This window comes from Nyctibius grandis, chromosome Z (assembly GCF_013368605.1).
Source record: "Nyctibius grandis isolate bNycGra1 chromosome Z, bNycGra1.pri, whole genome shotgun sequence".
Taxonomy (NCBI): Eukaryota; Metazoa; Chordata; class Aves; order Nyctibiiformes; family Nyctibiidae; genus Nyctibius; species Nyctibius grandis.
This window is the reverse complement of record NC_090695.1, coordinates 91,372,276-91,380,669: the sequence shown is the minus strand read 5'-3', so window position 1 is coordinate 91,380,669 and position 8,394 is coordinate 91,372,276. Positions and strand designations below refer to the sequence as shown.

The 8,394-nt window shown below is 40.4% G+C and overlaps 1 protein-coding gene across 2 annotated transcripts in view; it reads right to left on the bottom strand.

The window, feature by feature from the left end:
* Positions 1–8,394, bottom strand: part of LOC137675944 (acyl-coenzyme A synthetase ACSM4, mitochondrial-like) — a 74,974-nt gene that overhangs the window by 40,317 nt on the left and 26,263 nt on the right. The window contains exon 3 of one of the 2 annotated variants that reach the window (XM_068422294.1): positions 818–854. The exons of the other annotated variant lie outside the window; for it this stretch is intronic. The gene's annotated coding sequence lies outside the window, so the exon portion shown is untranslated. The remainder of the gene's footprint in view (positions 1–817; positions 855–8,394) is intronic. 2 annotated transcript variants of the gene reach the window in all.

The window sequence follows — 8,394 nt, the reverse complement described above, 5'->3', positions numbered from 1 at the left end:
TCAAGCGAGATTAATTGCTCCCAGAAGGATGGGACTAACATTGCAAAGAACATTTCTATAGTGATCTTCAAAAGAAGTAATTGAAGTTAGGGGCTATGCCCAAAGGGGCTCTAAGGGGCAGTTCGTGATTTTTTTATTATCAAGCAGTAGAAAATGCAGAAATCAAGATATAATTTAATTCCAGTAAGAAAAATATCATACCTAATACACAAAGTCACAGGTATGAGTCACAGTTTAGTTACATTAGGTCCTCTAACCACCCCATATGTTATGGAAGTACAGCTGGTGAAACGGCTAGACAATAGTAATTTCTTCCTGCAAGGGTCAGATAAAGCAGAAATAATTCTGAAAATCTGAAACCTTTTCTTACACAATTAGAGAAGGAAGATAATTTATTAATATTTCATTTCAAAAGCAGACTTCTGAAGTCTTTGCTCCCAACTTGTTAATGCTAATAAGTTACTTTCCTATGTAAGCAGAGGAAAAAAGGTGAAAATTTAAAAAATGAAGGAACACCCATTTGAATGGAAGGAGGATTAATCACTGCAGTGAAGAATACAGCACTGAAAGAACAGTGGAGGCCTCCTAACTCTCACTTGTCAGGCAAGTCAACAAGAGATGGACAACCTTGAAGTATTGGAGCTCTTACATTTTACAATTATTTGCTAAAAAGTGCAGTTCATGACAGATGGCTTGTTTGCTATCCAGGCTGCAATGTGTAATTAAATACCCATACTTAGAGATTTAAGATGAAATATTAACTTCTCTACTTCACAGTTCTTGCAAATAAATAGCAGTCAACATGCAACACACTCACCTCATGAGGCCATCAGTCAGCCTTCATCGATGAGGAGCTAACAAGAGGACACAGAAAGTAAAACAGTTTATGTTGGTACTTCACAGGCAGTTTAATCTCTGCTGGGGCTAACATTCATTGGCAATGCAATTAAATCTTCTTAATGGAAGAGGATTCTTGTGGAAGCATGGTCAGGGCTAGATCACCATTCCTAATGTGGTCTGCCTGGGTTTTGTAGGTCTTGGACCTAGTTTCTTGAGCAGTTTATTTAGACTATCTGAAATTGGTGAAGATCGCTGATCAGATGGGCTCCACACATTCAGGTTTCTGCCAGCTGCAGCTCCCTTCCCTGTCCCCGCCATATCACCTACAAGGGGAAAAGGTGCTTAAAGCTACATAGGGAAACTGTAGCTTAAAAGTCAGGACGGTAGATCTGAGAGATGCAGCCCACTCCTTCACTTGTAATTGTGAACCATGGCTGAGCTATCATTATTTAAAGCAAAATTCTTCTTTGAAGATGCCAAGTGAAGTTTAATTCTCATGTTTTTACAACAGAGCAAATTTCTGACAGAACTGCAATACAGTTCAAAACAAATCAAAGTCTTAGCAGTAAGAGGAAAACATGGGATCCCAGATAACAGGGTGCTGGTTTTAAAGAGATCAGCCTAAGTTTGCTGTGGGTGGAAACTCCCGCTGCAGCTGGACAGCGTGGGATACAGTTAACTGTTTCTCGGCGCTCTTGTTAAAAGGACTTTATTTACATATATCACACAGAAACAATGACTTGTCAATTCAGCCACTGAAGTATGCCAAAACTGTTTCGCTTACACACAACTGAACAAGTCATTTCTCCTTTGGACATCAAAACACGAGCTCCCTGGGACACTGAAGGGCCTTGCACAAAGTAAACCTGATCACTGCTGGATATTGGGTTTCATTTAACTTTCATTTAACATTGGGCATTCATTAACAAACAGAAGCCCTCATTTGATATCCTGGGAGATCAGATTAGAAAGCAAATGAGATGAACTGAATCCCAAAGAGAGAGAAGTGTCAGCACACTTTCCCTTTGCTGCTTGCAACATGATGAAATTTGAATGGCAAGCAGTGCCACCAATATATTTTGAACAACTATTAAACACAGAAGCTATAATCTTTTAATTAGTTTCCTCACAGAAAAATGGAGCAAGCTATGTTCAGCACCACTCTGTATCTGGCAGATGGGTTTACCATTCAAGATAATGAAAAAAAATTAATTTTCCCTGCGCCTACCCACTGTATACGAGACTCAATCCTGAAACTGCTATCTCTCCTATTATAACGTGCAAGATTACATATTAATGAAAACATGTGCCATCTCGGCAAATGATGTTCTCATTTCTATTCCAGCCACTCTCAGATGTTGTGTCAAGACAAGGGGCCAAGTGCAGACTCACATGCCATGCCCTGATGCATGACAAGAGTTGCAAATCTCCTTTATAAAGCATTTGGTAAAAGCTTGCCTGAAAGGCAAGTCTTCCTGTGGTCAAAAGTCTGCCTCGTTACTGTCTGGGTTGGGTTGGGTTCCTCCAACCCTCGACCATGGCAGGACATGCCCTATGTGCCAGGCAAGTGGCCTTGCACATTGTCTCATTTTCCCTCTGAGTCAAGTCAGTTCCAGAATATTTTCCTGGAACAAAAATTTAAGTGTGTTTTAACCAGTTTCAGATAACCCACCACCAACTCCTTCCCCTATCGTGCCAACTTCTGTCAGTTTAATAAACAAAACTTGTAACACTCTCTGTAGTGGCTCCTCAACTGTCACAAGCAGAATTGAGCCCTAAATGTCTGAAATGGAATCACTTCCTCAAGCTTTGCTAAGTCAAACACTACTTTTTTTATTTTAGTCTAAACATGAAGTGCATCCATTTAATTTTGAAGAGTATGTCATTATAACTGTGCTCAGACATTCTAAAAGTTATTTAAATCCACGCAAAAAAAAAAACCCCAATGTTTATTAGTCAAATTTGTTCCAGTAAATGAATACCAGTATTTTGAATGGACCAATATCACTGGGTTTTAATCATATGAAAAATCTCCCCATGGACATAAATAAGCCATATCAATTAAGAATGACAGGACTAAATAAAGAGATATCAATGTGCACCAACTGTGGAGCTGGTTTAATCTGCAGTGTCAAGGTGGTTTGGTTATCAATATGGAGCAGTGGAAGTAACACTCCCAGCAAGGAATCTTATTTATAAAAGAACTCACAAACAAAATGTGAAACATAGCAAAGTTTAACACAAAAATGGGGGTAAACTTGAACCATCCCCAAGAAATGCTGACTTTTTAATAAATGGCAGTCTATTCTGCCTTCAGACACAAGCTTTGAACACCTTGCAGATAGCAATTCATCTCATTAAGCTCTTTTCTTAAATCCTGGGGAAGAAAAACATGGTTCAGAATTGACATTCATAAACGTTCAGATGCACAGGAAAAATAATCAATCCTAAAGAGAAATGCAATAATTCTTTTCATCTTTACAACAGCTTCATCCTACCTTAACGCCCCTGGAATTCCTCTCAGCTGGCATCAGCATAATTATGGAAACAGAACCACAACACATTAAAAGAGATTAATACAAATGCACTACAAATGCATTGGCTGTTCAAAAGACCCTGATGTGCGGAAGTGGCACAACTGGTATAAATCAAAAGCAACACAGATGCTGTATGCTTGAAGACTGATGGCATGGCCAGAGAGGTATCTAAATCCAGCATTTCAGACATTTAATTCAAAGACTTGAATTGTCAAACTTCAAATATTAAGAAGCCTTTAACTCTGTGTTGCCCTTCTCTCACACTCACTCCTGACAGCAAAGAGAGGAGAGTTCACTCCAAGGCCAGAATGATTTTATACAGAAATAATAATGAAAAGGAACAATTCACACTTTAATAAAAACATACTATTGTGTATGTAGCTGATGGAAATTACTCAGCTCAGATGTTTGAAAACCATGCTTGGTATAATCAGCTGTGACAGGAGGAAGGAGGTTGTGTTCATTTAAAACTCTGATTTGGGAAATACTTTAAAGCCATCTGTCACCTGGGCTTGTGGCCACGCTATTGCGTCTGTGCATCAACAGTCCCACACAGGCTGACAGTCATTCACTCAAGTTTACGTCCAATTCAGAGGGCTTCCAGGTGGATTTCAGTGCTTATGTTTCATACTTGGTGCACTGCATTTGGGAACTACCGTGACTGAAAGGCCAAGCCAAATTCAGCTTTTTCATTAGTCTCGGAGGAGGCCGCTGTTTCTCATGGTGCAGTACTGGACCGAGAAGAACACGCATTGCCCAACGTGCCCTTGGTTTCCAGTTTCTGAGAATCACCTTTGGAAATATTTGCTTTATGTAAAACATTGACAGAACTAAAGCTGTGCCAGCCCTGCTACACCCACCCCTCTCACTGCTGAACAAACATGCAGTGGCTGCCTTTTCACCAGAGTGTGCCAGCCACGCTACATCGGGTCCTGGGTGGGGAATTTACTGAACAGGGACCCTCGCCATTCACATGCTGGATCTGTATCAGCACTTACACACCATGCAGTGAACACAACTAAAGAATCATTTTCTCCCCCTCCCCAGGCAAGTAACAACTTGCTGCATTTCATTCAAGCTCTCCTGGGCAAATGCATGTTACCAACAACTGCAACCAGTGAATAATAAATATTAATAAAGTGTTTAATTGGAATCTTATTGAAAAGCACTTTCACCAGCACAGCTGGCAAGAGCACCCTTGAACAAATGCTGTCTGCTTGCCAAATACAACATAGGTAGAATCATAATTAGTCAGCAGGGGCTAAGGACCATACATGTGTAAACATCACTGCTGAAGCTTGAGCTTTTCAAAGCATGTATTTAACAGACTGAAATAACTTGGGAATTCTGCCTAAATTTCCCTTCTCTGGCCTTGTCATTTTTGAGCAGGTGCTGGTTATTTCTTAGCACACACACTGCACGCTAACAGACTCAGACATTGCTCCTGAGATAAACCAGCACCCTGGGAAAGCATTCCCTCCAGCCTCTACATCCCAGGTCACATCATCTATCATTGTCAGAAAAACAGTTCTTTAAGATGAGCAATGAATGAAAGGGTTCCTAAGTATTGGTTAACTATTGTTTCCCTTTACCTAGTTTGACACTGATGGGTCTCTGCCTGCCTCACTCTCTTTTCCTCCAATGCACTGCTATTTGCTGAGACAGGAAAAAAATCCACCCTCTTCTACCCTATCCTTTGTTCAAATATCAATTTGCCAAAGTCTAGTAACTTCAATGGACCAAGGTGTTTGCCCAGAAATCACATTTGCTTGGAAGACTCCGAGAGCGTTGCAAAAACCTGTATCACTGTTTGACACTAGCTGTATGGCATCAGGTACCTCTGGGAATACTTGGTTTATGGGTGGCAATTACAGCCTTTATAAGAGCTAAGTGTGGGATTTAACAACCTATACTATTTTTGTTCTAGTCCTTAATAATTACTCATGTAATCCTTTATTAACACTCATTGAAAGAAGAGACTGGAGACTTTTTAGCATGCACTTGATTGACAATCTTTGCTGTAAATTCATCTGTGTATTTTCCCAGTTGAAACCCTTGCACTAAGATGCTGGTTGGCATAAGAATTCTTTGGACAATTTCCTCAGAGAGTACATTGATGTGGAAATGTGAAGGATGTGTTCCCTCACCAACCAGAGGACTTCATACAGGACAAGGAAGATTGCCTTCTCTTGAACAGTCATTGGTGAAAGTGAACCATAATTTGTGATACATGAAAAGAACATCCATTTGCATAAATGTATGCTTTCATTTTGCCTCCTGACATCTTCTCTTCCAACTGACAGCCACTGTAGTTTTGAAGTGAACAAATTCTCACTCATATTGGGAGCATGCAAAATACTTTTCCAAATATGTTTATTCTTCTACAACCTTGTTCCTAGTAATTTATCCAAGCCTATTATGACAACATGTTTCAATCACACGGTCAGAGATGAGAAATAAGGCCATATGACTTAAGAAAATCACACTGAATAGTAAACAACAGGAACTTAAGGCAATCATTCTGCACAAGATTTAAAAGTGTCAGAAAAGCTGCCCAGGCACAGTCTAAGGGGATGAGCTGGCAAGTAAAAAGGTAACAAGAATAAGCCAAACTTCCCAGGAAGCCAGTACTGCCAATTTCTTCATTAGCAATGTCCCCAGCACATCTCTGTCTGCTCCGTTAATGCCACCTGCTGGCAAACTGAAAGATCTTATTCTCTGTGTTGGCTCCTTGGGGGACTTGCAGACCTCGGGGACAGAACACGGAACACCACAGGGCCAAAGAACATCATATTTAGAAGAGAAAAGACCTCATGGGCAATGCCTGTGGGGACCCTAAGGATCACAGACCCACCCACGTATCCTCATGAAAGAGAACAGTTGAATGAAGATCCTTCATACCTGTATGTAACACGTTCACCAAGCTCTAGGGCTGGTAGAAAGATCAGCTAAGTGCCAGTGCATTTTTGAATAAATGCAATTAACCAGGGACTTCCAGTTAATTAACACTGACATCAAGCTATTCAGAACACGAGTAACTTTGGCCTGTTCGAATTGGCCTGATAGATCAGACATTTTTTTGCAAAACAAAACATCAAGGAAAAAAAAAGTAGAAAATTTCTGAAACCAAGGAAAACGTTCAACCTAAAAAGTTAAAATGAAAATATCTCGACCTCTGTCCAAAGCCTTACTATGTCAAAGATATCACTGTATGTCAATGCATAAAATCACAGCAATATCTTTTTCAAGGGTATCAAAATATTTTGCCCAGTTCTATAAATGTGAAACAACTGACTGAAACTGAATGCATCAAAATGTGTTATATGGGACATGCTAACTGATTCTAACATTGGTTGAATTGAACTCCTCCCGTGAAAACACATGACTACAACAGAGCTACCACATTAACATGCATTGAGAAGCTGCAAACACAGCATTGCTATGTCTATCATGAGACCAGACTGGAATTTAAAGAACGTCTCCCTGAAAATACAACAAGTGGGTTAGTGATGTTTACAGAAAAGCTAGAGTTCAGCCATCTATACTGAACCACAGTCCTGACAAAACAAATTCACAGTAAGGGTAATATCCCAAGATAGCTTCCTGATCCTACTAAACCAGCCAGTATGCATGGTCTTGATTTTAGCTCTTTTTAATATCCTACTGGCTTATTCCTCCAAGATGTTCCTGTTTTGGATGACTTCCAAGACCTGCCAAGTCCTTTACCGTATCTTCATTACCATTATTTCTCTAATACTTCTTTAGCATCCTGGCTCTAGTTCCTTCAGTTCTCTCTATTCATACGGGTCACTCAAGACTTAATCCTCTCCTTTCTTTCTGGAGCTAGAACTGTTGTCTCTGAAGGACTATGCACTAGCACGTACAGAAAGGTGATCTTCAGAGACAGTGATGCACCGGCACAAGCACAGAGTATGTTACAGGTGACCAAAAGATAACTGCTGTACAAAATGAACTCTTTGTAGGTGGAGAAAAATCAAGTCCAGAAAGCAAATTAACAGCTGATTTTGATCTCTCTGCACTTTTCAAAGCTAGGTCAAAAAAGTAAGAATTTGTTCCCCATTGATTAACTGTTTGACTGACAGTGTTGAAACACCATCTGCATTCAATATCAGGTTGGGGACTTCCCATTGCCACCGCTGTCATTTTAACGTCACACTCAAATGCATTTCCACATTTGTCAAGGATGCTGACGCACAGCCATTCTACCATCAGCATAACTCAACAAGGGTTTGAATTAACGCTTGCTTGAACTGATTAAAAATAAAACCTTTATACGTTTACGTAACACTATTAAGCCTGTTGTACATTCACTGTTCGTATTTTCCTTGGCTTGCACTATGACACTTTCTCATGCACTTCGCTTTCTGGCCACCACAGCTGCTGCACCACAGCTAAAGAATTGCAAGGAAAAAGCATGGAAGAGTGTCTTCAGTCAACAGAGGCCTGTTGCCTATCACAGGTCAACAGACCTGACACGGATTCCCCTCACACCGAAAGACGTTTTTATATGTACGTGGTAGCTTTATGTATCTTCATCCACTGACTTGTGAGCTGTCTATACATTACTGGATCATTCGTTTACTCATTTCAGAGCTACCTCTGTTATACAAATACGGATGCGCTACTGCATAAGAATCTCGAACTGCTCCTTCCTGGGAAAATTTTACACATACTACAGAGGAGCAGGATATTTATGGTCCCAGACCAGTATACGCAACTCCGTGCCAACCTCTCCTCACTTTAATAGTCAGAATACTCATCTAGCACCACTGAGCATCAGGAAGTGCTGGGGCAGGGTTAGCTTACCAAGATAAATAGGCAGATGCAAAAAGCTGAGGTTCAGTTTGTGTGAGAGTTGTGGTTTTCTCTGTCTATGGGAAACTTCCCCAGACTTTTTGGAGCTTTCAGGAGCAGCAGGTTCCTGCTGCCAGTTCTTTAACATCTTATTGATTTGTTGATTTTAATGTTCCCATTGTAGAAGAGCTTTGATGACAAC